The 16,023-nt window shown below is 34.3% G+C and overlaps 1 protein-coding gene and 1 pseudogene across 9 annotated transcripts in view; both read left to right on the forward strand.

Annotated features, from left to right (window-relative positions):
• LCORL (ligand dependent nuclear receptor corepressor like) overlaps positions 1-16,023 on the forward strand; it is a 181,707-nt gene that overhangs the window by 91,054 nt on the left and 74,630 nt on the right. The window lies entirely within an intron of this gene.
• LOC137763812 (GTP-binding nuclear protein Ran-like) lies at positions 7,477-8,276 on the forward strand (annotated as a pseudogene).

The raw sequence follows: 16,023 nt of genomic DNA on the forward strand, positions 1-16,023 counted from the left end.
AAGTATGTATTTATTGCCATTTTGTTAGCTGTTTTGGGGTTGGTTTTATAGTTCTTTTTTGTTCCTTTTTTTCTCTTCTTTGTGATGTGATGACTGTCTTTAGTGTAATGTTTGGATTCCTTTCTCTTTTTTGTCTGTGTATCTATTTTGATTTGTGATTACCATGAGGTAGGGGTGTGTGTGTGTGTGTGTGTGTCTGTGTGTGTGTGTGTGTGTATTTATTTATTTATTTTAAGTTGCTGATCTCTTAATTTCAAACTCATTTTTAATACTCCAGTATTTTTACTCCCCTCCCCCCATGGTTACTGTTTTTGAATCATATTTTACATCTTTCTGTTTGTGTACCCTTAATTACTAATTAGGGGTATAGATGATTTTACTACTTTTGTCTTTTAACCTTCCTACTAGCTTTGTACGTGGTTGATTTACTACTTTTACTGTATATTTGGCTTTACTAGTGAGATTTTCCTTTCATAATTTTCATGTTTCCAGTTGTGGCCTCTTTTTCACTTAGAGAAGTGCCTTTAACATTTCTTATAAAGCTGATTTGGTGAAGCTGAACTCCTAGCTTTTGTTTGTCTCTAAAACTTTTAATCTCTCCATCAAATCTGAATGAAAGCCTTGCTGAGTAGAGTATTCTTGGTTGTAGGTTTTTCCCTTTCATTACTCGAAATATATCATGCCACTCCCTTCTGGCCTGCAGAGTTTCTGCTGAAAAATCAGCTGGTAGCTGAATGAATGTTCCCTTATGTAATTTGTTGCTTTTCCCTTGCTGCTTTTAATATTCTCTCTTTATTTTTAATTTTTGCCGTTACAATTACAATGTGTCTTGGTGTGGTCCTCTTTGGGTTGATCCTGTATGGGACTCTCTGTGCTTCCTGGACCTTTCCCATATTAGTGAGTTTTTTAGCTATTATGTCTTCTGCCCCTTTTTCTCTCTCGTCTCCTCTGGGACCCCTATAGTGGGACTGTACCTACGCTTGATGTTGTCCCAGGGGTCTCTTAAACTGCCCTCATTTCTTTTCTTTTTTCTGTTCAGCTTCAGTGATTTCCACTGCTTTTGTCTTCCAGCTCACTAATCTGTTCCTTTCTATCATTAATGTACTGCTGATTTCTTCTAGTAGTGTAATTTTCATTTCAGTTAAATTGTATTCTTCATCTCTGTTTGGTTCTTCTTTATATCTTGTAACTCTTTGTCAAACTTCTCACTGTATTCATCTCCAGGAATTTTTTTGTTGATTCTTTCGTATAGACAATCATGTTATCTGTGAACAAAGACAGTTTTATTTCTTTATTCTCCGTATGTATACATGTTGTTTTTTCTTGTTACCTAGAGCTTTTTATTATGTTACCTAGAGCTTCCATTATGATGCTGAATAGGTGTGATAAGAGGGGACATCCTTACCTTGTTCCTGATCTTAGGGGGAAAATATCTAGGTTTTCACCATTAAGTATGATGTTAGTTGTAGGTTTTTGTAGATGTTATTTATCAAGTTGAAGAAGTTCTCCTCTGTTCCTGGTTTGCTGAGTTTTTATTATGAATGAGTATTAGGTTTTGTCAGATGCTTTTTCTGCATCAGTTGAGGTGATCATATGATTTTTCTTCTTAGCCTGTTGATGTGCTCGATTGCATTAATTGGTTTTCAAATGTTGAATCTGCTTTGTATACCTGAAATAAATTCCACTTGGTCATTGTGTATAATTCCATTTGTACATTGTTGGATTCGATTTGCTAGTATTTAGCAAGATTTTTAAATTTATTTTCATGAGAGATATTGCTCTGTAGTTTTGTCTTTATCTTTCTTTTGTATTACTATAATGCTGACCTTAGAATGAATTGGTAAGTACTCCCACCTCTTCTAGTCTCTGGAAGAGATGGTAGGGTATTGGTGTAATTTCTTCCCTAATACTTGGTAGAATTCACCAGTGAAACCATCTGGGTTGGTGCTTTCTGCTTTGAAAGGTGATTATTCATTCATTTTTAACAGATATAAGCTTACCCATGTTATGTATTTCTTTGTGTGTGTTTTGCCAGATTGTGTCTTTCAAATAATTGGTCTGTTTCGTGTAAGTTGTCATATTTGTGGGTATGAAGTTGTTCATAATGTTTATTTATCATCCTTTTAATACTCATGAGATCAATTGTGATGGCTTTTTTTTCATTTCTGTGTTTGTAACTTGTGTCTTGCCACTCTTGGCATCCTGGTTAGAGGTTATCAATTTTAACCACGTTTTCAAAGAACCAGATAATCTTAGTTTTTAAGAAGGCATAGACTATATATACTGGATTCTTTATTCTGAAAGTTCTCTAATATCATCTGCTTTTTAGTTTTCTTAAGGAAGGAAAGATTCTGAAAGCATATCATAGATTTTTTTCCCTTAATCTTATTTTCACTTTATGGTCCCCATAGGCTTTTCAGATCTTACTTAATGTTGAAACATAGAGGCATATCACAAAGATAGCAAAGAGGTGCTTTTTGTCAGGATGAGTAACTCTGCCCCAAGGAGAGTTTTACTGTGGGGATTTAACCAACTCTACCCTTTCCTATGAGAATTCAACACTAAATCTCCAGGAATTGTCATGAGATATGACAACATTGAAAAATCATTTGCTCTTTTGCTTATTATTCTACATTTAGACTTAAAATTTTTCCACAGAGTTAGAGCTGCTCAGAATGTTCCCCTAGGAAGTTTAAATGCCTCAACTACATCATTAAGCTTCAAAGGTTATTGAAGGTAGATAACATAAATCACCTTAGTATATTTAAACTGTCTAAAGAGATAATTCTGTATGTTTACATGAATTATATCTTTTAAACGTAAGGCATATGAATAATTTGTTTTTTAAATGAATTGTTGAAGAAGTATTTATTTTTGAAATGACAAAGAATTTTATAACCAAGGAAGATTTGGTTTCTTGATTCTGGAAATACAGATGATTAGAAATATGAAACTCTCATTAAAGAAACAATGAAAAATCCTAGATTAAAAATCAAAACTTAAAATAGGGAGCAAGAATATATATCTGTATCCAAAAGGAGAAAATCTCCCCTGGTAGTATTTAGCCATTGACTAATTGCCACAGGGTTTAGTAAGAATCTGAGTTCAAACTAATTCAAAAATCTAGAATTTAATTTAAAATCATCTTGCATTGGAAGCAACCCAGTTGTCCATGGACAGAAGAATAGATAAGCAAAATGTAGTGTATATATACAATGGAATATTAGTCACCCTTAAAAGGGGGAAAATTCTGACATATGCTTCAACGTGGAGGAACCTTGAGGATATTACAGTAAGTGAAATAAACCAGTCACAAAATGACAAATACTGTGTGATTCCACTTATATATGAGGTAGTTGGAGTAGTCAAAATCATAGAGACAGAAAGTAGAATTGTGGTTGCTCTGAGTGGAGGGGGATGAGAGATTATTGTTTAATGGGTATAGTTTCAGTTTTATAAGATGAAAAGTTATGGAGATGGATTGTGGTGAAGGTTGCACAACATTATAAATGTATATAATACCACTGAACTAAACTATACACTTAAAATGGTTAAGATGGTAAATTTTATGTTATGTGTATTTTACCACAATAGAAAAAATTTTTTTAATCATCTTTGTTTTCAAAATTTTCCCAAATATAAAGTTCTTTAAAAAATGAATTCATTCCCCCCATAATAAAATAAATCATAAAACACATAAGCAAACAGTTTATAATTGTTGGCAGAAATAATAAAGAACCAGAACCAACCTTCAAAGACTGGATTTTTTCATTAAAAGATAAGAATATAAAAAGGGTATGTTTTAATCTATTTAAAGAAATGAAGTTTAACATTAAAAGCATGAGTAAAAACTAGAGACTATCATAAACTACCCACCGTATAAAAAATAACCAAATAGAATGTCTAAAAATTAAAAATACAATAATGGAATTTTAAAACATAATGAAAGTTTTAAACAACCAATTACATTTGGGAGGGTCATTGATAATTGGGAAGGTTGAAGAAGTCACAAAAAATGCAGCAACAAAATGAAAAATTTGAAAGATGCTAAGAGACATGAAAAATATAGTGAAATGAGGTATTGTGTGTCTAATCAGAATTTAAGGTGGGGATTATAAATAGAATTTAAGAGAGGCAATATTTAAAGTGATACCAGCAGAGAATTTTCTAGAATTTATGAAAGACATGAATCATATTCAGGGATCCTAGTGCTACCTAACAGGATGAGTGAAAATAAATTCACATCAGACTTAGTTGAAGACTGCAGAGCAAGAGAAAATGTTGATAACAACCAGAAGTACAGGACTGATTACTTACAGTTGAATAACAGACTGACAGCTGCTTTCTAAGCAGAAATGGACTCCTACAAAAGAAACTGACTATCAACTTAGGATCTGGTAAAAGCTCTTTCAAGAAACAAATTTGTTTGCAGATTAAAAAAACGGAAAACAGAAACTTTACCTCCAATAGACTTAAAACAAAAACAAAACCAAAAAACCCTCTGAGGGTTATACTTGAGGAAGAAATAAAACAATCTTGAAAAGAAAGTCTGAAATGCAAGGAGGAATGAAAGTACGAATTGGTAAACATTGAAGTAAATCTAAAGAAAAACTGATTGCATAAAATAATAAAAATAATAGCTACTTGTGGGATTAATAAATCCCGTTAATACCTGAAAACAAGAGCATGTAAGCCTAGAGTGGTATGAGTGGAATTAAAGCATTGTACAGCCCTTTTTAATAGAGCAAATATATTTATTAACTTCAGACTTTCCTTGACAAGGAAGAATAATGCATCTGAAAATTTTGGGGCTAAGTGATGAAAGAATAGCTCTAGAGATACTGGTTTCAAACCAGTAGAAGAGGGAAGATACATGGAAAATTTTTTTCAAAAGAAAAATTGGGACCTGTAAAAGCAAAAAATAGGAATAAATAGAAATAGTAGTTATTTAAATAGATGTAGTACAAATTCTCCAATTAAGACATCGATTATTAGATAGATTAAAAATTCAAATCCACCTATATGTTCTTTATAAAAGACTCCTTGAAAATGTGAAAGGCTGGAAAAAAATACACACTAGTAAAAGCCCGACCAAATATGCAAAACAATGTATAACATCAAACATAATGATTTATAAAGACAGAGAGAAGTATTCAAAATTAATTGGATTTTTATATCATGATAAAAGGTACTGTTTCACCACAAAACCATGACAGTTGTGAATATGTGTGTCAGAATAACACAGCCTGAAAATATGATGCAAAAATTATCAAAAATACAAGGAGAACATCATAGACAGGGAGTTTAAGATCTTGTTAAGTCCAACAGACCTGACGTTAATGAGAAGAAAGAAGATTTGAACAACATAGTTAATAAGTTTGAGGTAATGGGCATACATAGAGCCCCAAACCCAATCATTGCAAATTTCGAAACCTTGTAAACATTTTTTCAAGTATACTCAAAATTTTATAAAAACTGACTGCATTTTGTGCCATTAAGAAGTTATCAACAAGTAAAAACTGGTATCACACAGACCATACATATTTCTTGATACAGTTCAGTTAAGATGGCAATCAGTAACAAAAAAGATAACTTTAAAGGAATAAGTTTATGCATATGGAAATATTATGACATTTCTAAGTAATTTATGGGATAAAGAAGGAATCCTAATGGCTATCAGAATATATTTGGCACTAAATAATATTAAAAATACATTTTAAAGCTTATAAGACTTATAGGATTTGGTAGAAGGAGACTTATAGCCTTAAATTTTTACATTAAGAAAAAGATTGGAAATTTAATAAGTCAGCGGAGCATCTAAGTGAAGGAGTTTTTTTTTTTAAGTAACGCTAAGGGACTTCCCTGATGGCGCAGTGGTTAAGAATCCGCCTGCCAGTGCAGGGGACACGGGTTCGAGCCCTGGTCTGGGAAGATCCCACATGCCGCAGAGTAACTAAGCCCGTGTGCCACAACTACTGAGCCTGTGCTCTAGAGCCCGCGAACCACAACTACTGAGCCCATGTGCTGCAACTACTGAAGCCCGCGCACCTAGAGCCCGTGCTCCACAACAAGAGAAGCCACCGCAATAAGAAGCCTGCGCACCGCAACAAAGAGTAACGCCTGGTCACCGCAACTAGAGAAAGCCCACACGCAGCAATGAAGACCCAATGCAGCCAAAAATAAATAAATAAAATAAAATAAAGTAACCCTAAATAATTAGGAGAAAGGCAGACAAAGAAGATATCACCAAAACTTGTGAAATAATATGCAAAGATAAAATAGAAAAGATTAAGTTAAAAAGTCAATTTTTTTAAAAAGGCTATTAAAGTTAAAATGTCAAAATTTGCTGGTATCTGAAATTTTACATCCTAAAATTCTAGGAATTTAATGCTTCAGGTATTTTGCTCATTTTTAAAGTTTTTGGTCTAGGGAGATTTCCCAAATTATTGTCTTTGATTTTTTTCTCCTGATAGGGATTGTTAGAAAATAGTTGCATTATATAAAAATTATGTAATTAGGCTACTGCTTTTTGAGGACTATGTGATAAGCACTGGGTGAGCGCTCTCTATACATTAGTTCATTTAATCCTTGAAGCAACTCCTTTAGACACTATTAGTAAAACTGCTTTACAGATAAAGAAATTATGGCTTATAATTGTGTAACTTACACAACGTTATACAGCCTGTAATCAGCAGAGCTGAAATTTGATTCCAGGTGTATCTGACTACAATGATGTATTTCCGACCATTCTTCTATATTGCCTTCCAGTGTACTGTTTATTATGGGTTAAAAATATACTAAGTTTGGTGGTTCTCCAAGTGTGATACATGGAACTCTTGGGTCTCTAAGACTCATTCAAGGAATCTGCAAGGTCAAAACTTTAAAAAAAAAATTCTAAGATGTTATTTGGCACTTTTGCTGTGTTGACCTTAAAACTGATGGTGCAAGAGCAATGTTGGTTAAAATTACTGGTACCCTAGCATGAGTCAAACCAGTGGCACTAAACTATACCTAGTAGTCCTTGTGTTCTTCAGCACCACACACATTGTAGTGAAAAAAAAAGGGCTATTACACTTAAGAGTGCCCTTGATGAAGGAATAAAATTGTTTTAATTTATGAAAATTTAACCCTTGGGTTAGACATTTTAAAAAATATTCTGTACAATTAAATGTGAAGTACTCAAAATATTTCTCTTGCATACCAAATTGCATTGGTTGTCTTGAGGACAAAAAACTTTGTTAAGGGCCTTAACTCATAAATAGTATTTATTAATATCTGTGTCAAATAATATAGCAGTGAACTTCATAAAGCAGAAACTTGAGAGAATTCAGAGTAAAGGACAAACACTTCAGGAGTATTAACATGTTACTTTCAGTCCTAGATCGGTAAAGTGGATCTAAAATAAGTAAGGAGGGGGCCAGGGTGGGGGCCGCGGGGCCGGGGGTCGGGACGTCCCAGTGGCGGCAGCGGGAGGCGGCTGGGAGGAGTAACATACCAATGGCTGCCCAAGGAGAACCCCAAGTTCAGTTCAAACTTGTATTGGTTGGTGATGGTGGTACTGGTAAAACTACATTTTTGAAACGTCATCTGACTGGTGAATCTGAGAAGAAGTATGTAGCTACCTTGGGTGTTGAGGTCCATCCCCTTGTGTTCCATACCAGCAGAGGACCTATTCAGTTCAATGTATGGGATACAGCTCGTCAGGAGAAATTTGGTGGACTGAGAGATGGCTATTATATCCAAGCTCAGTGTGCCATTATAACGTTTGATGTAACATCGAGAGTTACTTACAAGAACGTTCATAGAGATCTGGTACGAGTGTGTGAGAACATCCCCATCATGTTGTGTGGCAACAAAGTGGGTATTAAGGACAGAAGAGTTAAGGCAAAGTCAATTGTCTTACACCGAAAGAAGAATCTTCAGTACTATGACATTTCTGCCAAAAGTAACTACAGCTTTGCAAAGCCCTTCCTCTGGCTTGCTAGAAAACTGATCGGAGACGCTAACTGAGAGTTCGTCACCATGCCTGCTCTCGCCCTGCCAGAGGTGGTCATGGACCCAGCGTTGGCAGCGCAGTATGAGCACAATCTAGAGGCTACTCAGACAACTGCCCTCCCGGATGAAGATGATGACCTGTGAGAAAGTGAAGCTGGAGCCCAGCATCAGGAGTCTAGTTTTATAGGCAACTGTCCTGTGATGTCAGTGGTGCAGCATGTTTGCCACTTTATTATATAACTAAGCAGAACATGTGCTTAATCTTTGGGATGCTGAAGGAGATGAATGAGCTTCGGAGTGAATGTGGCAGTTAAAAAAAAAAACGTTCATTTTTTTGGACCTGAATATTTAGGTGTTTTGGAACACAGTTGTTTCCTCCTTGAGTTTCAAATATAAGACTGCTACAGTCACATCACAGTATTCAGTGGTGGAATCTTGTTTGTTACTGTCATTCCCATTTCTTTTCATTTAGAATCAGAATAAAGTTGTATTTCAAATAAAATAAATAAATAAATAAATAAAATAAGTAAGGATATATAGTAGAAGCCCTGAAATAATAGTAAGGGGTAGTTTATGGGTATAAGTTGAACTCTATCCTCAGGTAATATAAACTATTCTTTTTTCTCAAGTGTACATAGGACGTTCACAAAAAATTTATATACAAAGTCAAAAAGAAATCCTGAGAAGTTCATAAAGTAGAAACAATACCAAAAAAAAAAGCTTTTTTTTAAAATCATAATGCCATAAAGATAAAAATGATTAACAACAGCAAAAAATTAAGTCCTATCCACCTACAATGTAAACATTCTTTTAAACAACTTTAGTGTGAAAGGGAAGAAAAAAAGTATAGGATCTCTTTAAAATATACTAATAATGAAAAAACTACATGTAAGAATCTAGGGGATATAATTAAAACAGTGATTAGGAAAAAATTTGGCCTTTAATTTTTATCAATAAAAACTACAGAATGAGAATAAGTTAAATTCCCATCAAAAAAAGCTAAGAAAAAAATCACAAAATAGAAATTCCCTGGCAATCCAGTGATTAGGATTCTCTTCTTCCACTGCAGGGAGAACAGGGTCAATCTCTGGTCAGGGAACTAAGATCCCACAAGCCACGAGGCGCTTCCGGAAAAAAAAAAAAAAAAAAAAAAAAAAAAAAAAAAAAAAAAAAAAAAAAAAAAAAAACCTCAACAAAGTAAATCAGAATAATGAACAAGGAAGGAAATAATAAAGATAAAAGCAAAAATTATTAAGGTGGAAGACAGAAAAACATTAAGACTAAAAAATAAATAGAAAAAAAAGTTTTTTCTTTGGAAAAAGCCATGAAATAAAGTACTAGTTAACCAATTGGCCAGGGAACAGGGGAGAGGTTAGCACAGAAGGAGAAAGCAGAGATGTAGAAGACATGATAAGGGGGAAATAATCATTGAAGCAGAAAATTTAAAAAGTCATAGTTTCTGTTTTGTACAACTTAGGTGAAATGGATAAAATTAATAGGAAAATCCAGTTTACCAAAGTTGTCTCCAAAGAGCTAGAAGACTTAAACAGGTTATTCGTTTTTTTGTGTGTGTGTTTTTTTTTTTTTTAAGAAATAGAAAAATGTATCAAGAAACCAATAAAAACACCAAGCCGGGAGGTTTAAAAGTTATATTTTACCAAATTTTCTAAGATCAGCTAATCTCTATGTTTCATAAAATCTTTCAGAACATAAAAAATAAGTTCCCAAATTATTTTTTAAATGACTATGATGTTGATCTAGATAAAAATCTCATAAAGATAGTTCACACACATACACACACACGACTACAGAATAATCTTATTTATATCAATACAAAAATATCAAACAAAATTCTACAGTGTTGTAGTAAAATAATACATCATTGATCAAGTGTTGCATTGATCAGTGGTTCTGTCTTAGGAAATCCATTAACATAAATCACCTGTTAACCTAAGGAAGAACAAAAAAGTGTACTTCATCTCTACTGATGTTCAAAAGGTCTTTGGAAAAATTCAGCATGTTCCTGCTAAATATATTTGGTAAAAAAAGGAATTTATGCATGTATCTTTAACCTGATAAAACACTATACTCCTGTTTTTAAAATACAGCTTAAAATGTGGAAACTACTGACGGCATTCCTACTAAAACTGGAACAAGATAGGATTGTCCTGTGTCCCCACTATTCAACATCTTGTTGGAGGTTTGGGTTTGTGCAATTAGATAAGAGAAAACTGTTTTAGATTCATAAGAATTGGAAAAGAAGAAATACAACTAGTTCTGTTTGCAAATGATATTAGAAGACCAAGAAAAACTAACTCAAACAGTAAAAGAATTTAGCACAGGGATTTCCCTGGTGGCGCAGTGGTTAAGAATCCGCCTGCCAATGCAGGGGACATGGGTTTGATCCCTGGTCCGGGAAGATCCCACATGCCGCGGAGCAACTAAGCCCGTGCGCCACAACTACTGAGCCTGCACTCTAGAGCCCGTGAGTCACAACTACGGAAGCCCGCACGCCTAGAGCCTGTGCTCCACAACAGGGGAAGCCACTGCAATGAGAAGCCCGCGCATTGCAACGAAGAGTAGCCCCCATGTCACTACAACTAGAGGAAGCCTGTGCACAGCAACGAAGACCCAATGCAGCTAAAAATAAATAAATAAATTTATATTAAAAAAAAAGAACCCGTGTGCCAGTGCAGGGGACATGGGTTCAATCCTTGGTCCGGGAAGATCCCACATGCCGCAGAACAACTAAGCGCATGCACCAGAACTAATGAGCCTGCACTCTAGAGCCCTTGAGCCACAAATGCTGAAGCTCACATGCCCCAGAGCCCGTGCGCTGCAAATACTGAGCCCATGTGCCACAACTACTGAAGCCCGTGCACTTTAGGGCCTGCATGTCACAACTACTGAGCCCACGTGTTGCAACGACTGAAGCCCACGCATCTAGAGCCGGTGCTCCGCAACAAGGGAAGCCACTGTAATGAGAAGTGTGCACACCACAATGAATAGTAGCCCCCACTCCCTGCAACTAGAGAAAGCCCGCACACAGCAATAAAGACCCAATGCAGCAAAAAAAAAAAAATTAGTACAATGTCAAAATTTAAAGCAACAGTGTTTTTCATGTACACATAGATGATATAATTCTATTTACAGTAGTTAAAAAAAGACAAATACTTTGGAATAAACAAATGAGCAATTTTGGTTTCCCTAAATTAATATATAAATTTAATTTGATTCCTTTAGGAAATCTCATCTACCCCTTTGGAGCTACCATATGGAAATACAGATATGCAAGAATAGGTTTTTGAAAAGATTTAGTACTGGCTCTTCCAGTTATTAAAACCTCTGTAATTAAAATGGCAGTACTGTTACCTGAATGGGCAAACAAACTCATTGAGAAATAGACCCACACACCCAGAGAAATAGATATATGACGTAGGTGGTGTTTCAAATCACAGGGAAAATGATGGACTGATTTTAGGATAATAACTGATATTAGGATAATTGGAAAACGAATCAGAAAAAGGTAAAATCAGATCCATATCTCATATGTATGCTGGAATAAATTTCAAATTGGGTAAGAGATTTCAATATAACACAAAATAATGTAACCATGTACATACTAGGAGAAAATATCAGTGAATTCTGTTGTAACCTGGAATAGGGGTCAAAGGCTTTCTGTATGACTTAAAGTGCAGATGCAATAAAATAAAATACTGACTATATATAAAGGATTTATTTATATTAAATAGAAATTTGTCTAGCAAGAAAGTCCCATAGTCAAAGTTAAAAGACAAAGGCAAACTGGGAAAACATACTTGCATTGTATATTACAATAGTTAATCTCCTAGTATATAAGGGGTTTTTTTAATTAATAGGGGGAAAAAAAATAGGACCAAACGATTAATACAAAAATGGATAAAAGGTGTTAGCAGAGTGTTACACACAGAAAAATAAGATATTTAAATGACCCTTAAATTTATACTAGAGCTACAAATTAAAACAATACTGAGTTACCATTTCTCTTCTATTAGATTGGCAAAAATTCAAAAGCCTGACAGCACTCAGTTAGGGTACCTATGAGGTAACAGTCACTTTCATCAATTGCAGTGGTAAGTACAAAATGTACACTCCTGACAAAGAAGTATTAAGCAATATCTATTAAAACTACATATGTATTTACCCTTTGATTCAATAATCCCACCTTTTAGAATTTACCTGATGGTACTTGTTTAACAACATGAGAATAGAAATGCACAAAATTATTTATTGCAGCATTATTTATAATAGCAAAATGTTTGAAATCACTTACATGCCCACCCATAGGAGACAGGTTGACCACGTGGTAGAAACAATGGCTTACCATGGAGCTGTAGAATAGAATAAAGTGACCTAAATGTCCATCAACAGATGAACGGATAAAGAAGATATTGCATATATGTACAATGGACTACTAAACCATAAAAAAGAATGAAATTTGCAACAACATGGATGGACTTGGAGGGTATAATGCTTATGAAATAAGTTAGACAGAGAAAGACAGACACTGTATGATATCTCCTAAATGTGGAATCTAAAAAAATAAACTAGTGAATATAACAAAAAACAGACTCACAGATATAGAGAACAAACTAGTGGTTATCAGTGTGGAGAGGGAAGGGGGGAGGAGCAAGATAGGGGTTGGGGATTAAGAGGTGCAAACTATTGTGTATAAAATAAATAAGCTGCAAGGATATATTGTACAATACAGGGAATATAGCCAGTATTTTGTAGTAACTATAAACGGAATATAATCTTTAAAAATTGTAAATCACTGTTGTACACCTGAAAATTATTTAATATTGTACATCAACTATACTTCAGTTAAAAAACATTTTTTTATGAACATCTCTATGAACTGATAAGAAGGATTAACTTGGTATATACTTTTAAGTGAAAAAAGCAAGAGGAAGAAAATGGGATATATACTATGTTAACTTTTAAGAAAGAAGAGGAAAGAATATATGAATCTATTTTCTTATTTTTATACAAAAAAACACAAAAGCATAAATCAGAAACTAATAAAATTTGGTTACTTTGGGAGTAGTGGAAGATAAAATAAGTGAACGTTCTTTGAGTCTTGTATAGTTTTGAGTTTTGAGACATGTTAATTTTGTGCATTTTTTTTAAATAAAATTAAATCAACAAGGATGGGAGAGGAAGCCCTGTGATTGCATCAAACAAAAAAAGCAAATAAACCTAACTATATCATATCAATAATACAGAACACAGGAAAAATTAATTCAAATAACTAATATAGTACTCTGTACTCTCAGTGGGGTTATTTTAAGGATAAACATTTTTCAATAGTTGTATTGCTATAGTAATTTTGTGAGTTTTTACTGAAAGAGAAGGGAATAAAAATATGGAACGGGGGAAGAAAAAGAAGAACTCCATGGTAATAGAGGTCCCAGTATGAACTCATGATTTAAATATGTATATATTTAGCATTTATTAACTTTTCCTACTGTAAGATTCTAGAAGCAATGACATCACAGTAGCAGTGACCACACTTATCATCCAGACCTTGATGCCTAAATACCAGTCCCTACCACAAGTAGGAAAAATAGGGTATTTGGAATATTGGTTGATTCCAAGTCAGGGACAGGAAAAGTAGAAAGTGGATATGGAATTTTTTTTATATGCTAAAAGAAAAAAAAAAGGGAAGTCCTCAAAAACAGAAGGTATATCAAAAGGATATAAGGACCAGCATGAAGGGGTTTCCACTGGCCAAATTTGGAATAATTTGTGCATTAAAATGAATAATGAAGTCATAGATAACATACTGGATAACAAGGGACAGTCTATGAGTTCACAGTGATAATAACAAACAAAAAATAAAAGGTAAGGGTCACAGAAGAGAAGGCATTTCTTTTTTTTTCTTTTTTAAGAATGTTACAGAACAATAGAAAATGAATAATGGAATTAAGAAAATTACTTTTTTGTAACCACTAGTGTACCAGTTATTTCTGGCAGGAATTATCAATCGATACTAAAAACATTGGGTAAATACAAGATTGTTGGGGAAAAGGATAATCACATTAAAGTATTACTCCATAGATTACTAATTACAAAGGAGAAAAGGTAACTCTAAAATGGCAATATCTGTTGGATACCACCTTACAGCTAGTGATCAACAACATCACTAATGCTGGGACCAACTGGTATGATAAAACAAAAGGCATATCACCAATGTACTACTCCTGTCAAAAATGAATAACCTGTGCCCACTCTCACCACTATTATTCAACATACTTTTGGAAGTTTTAGCCACAGCAATCAGAGAAGAAAAAGAAATAAAAGGACTCCAAATTGGAAAAGAAGAAGTAAAGCTGTCACTGTTTGCAGATGACATGACACTATACATAGAGAATGCTAAAGATGCTACCAGAAAACTGCTAGAGCTAATCAATGAATTTGGTAAAGTAGCAGGTTACAAAATTAATGCACAGAAATCTCTGGCATTCCTGTACACTAATGATGAAAAATCTGAAAGTGAAATTAAGAAAACACTCCCATTTACCATTGCAACAAAAAGAATAAAATATCTAGGAATAAACCTACTTAAGGAGACAAAAGACCTGTATGCAGAAAATTATAAGACACTGATGAAAGAAATTAAAGATGATACAACTAGATGGAGTGATATACCATGTTCCTGGATTGGAAGAATCAATGTTGTGAAAATGACTCTACTACCCAAAGCAATCTACAGATTCAATGCAATCCCTATCAAACTACCACTGGCATTTTTCACAGAACTAGAACAAAAAATTTCACAATTTATATGGAAACACAAAAGACCCCGAATAGCCAAAGCAATCTTGAAAACGAAAAATGGAGCTGGAGGGATCAGGCTCCCTGACTTCAGACTATACTACAAAGCTACAGTAATCAAGACAGTATGGTACTGGCACAAAAACAGAAATATAGATCAATGGAACAGGATAGAAAGCCCAGAGAGAAACCCAAGCACGTGTGGTCACCTTATCTTTGGTAAAGGAGGCAAGAATATACAGTGGAGAAAAGACAGCCTCTTCAATAAATGTTGCTGGGTAAACTGGACAGGTACATGTAAAAGTATGTAATTAGAACACTCCCTAACACCATACACAAAAATAAACTCAAAATGGATTAAAGACCTAAATGTAAGGCCAGACACTATCAAACTCTTAGAGGAAAACATAGGCAGAACACTCTATGACATAAGTCACAGCAAGATCCTTTTTGACCCAGCTCCTAGAGAAATGGAAATAAAAACAAAAATAAACAAATGGGACCTAATGAAACTTAAAAGCTTTTGCACAGCAAAGGAAACCATAAACAAGACCAAAAGACAACCCTCAGAATGGGAGAAAATATTTGCAAATGAAGCAACTGACAAAGGATTAATCTCCAAAATTTACAAGCAGCTCATGCTGCTCAATAACAAAAAAACAAACAACCCAATCCAAAAATGGGCAGAAGACCTAAATAGACATTTCTCCAAAGAAGATATACAGATTGCCAACAAACACATGAAAGAATGCTCAACATCATTAATCATTAGAGAAATGCAAATCAAAACTACAATGAGATATCATCTCACACCGGTCAGAATAGCCATCTTCAAAAAATCCAGAAACAATAAATGCTGGAGAGGGTGTGGAGAAAAGAGAACACTCTTGCACAGTTGGTGGGAATGTAAATTGATACAGCCACTCTGGAGAACAGTATGGAGGTTCCTTCAAAAACTAAAAAAAGAATTACCATACAACCCAGCAATCCCACTACTGGGCATATACCCTGAGAAAACCATAATTCAAAAAGAATCATGTACCAAAATGTCCATTGCAGCTCTATTTACAATAGCCAGGACATGGAAGCAACCTAAGTGTCCATCAACAGATGAATGGATAAAGAAGATGTGGCACATATATACAATCCAATATTACTCAGCCATAAAAAGAAACGAAATTGAGTTATTTGTAGTGAGGTGGATGGACCTAA

This window comes from Eschrichtius robustus, chromosome 4 (assembly GCF_028021215.1).
Source record: "Eschrichtius robustus isolate mEscRob2 chromosome 4, mEscRob2.pri, whole genome shotgun sequence".
In the NCBI taxonomy this organism is placed as follows: Eukaryota; Metazoa; Chordata; class Mammalia; order Artiodactyla; family Eschrichtiidae; genus Eschrichtius; species Eschrichtius robustus.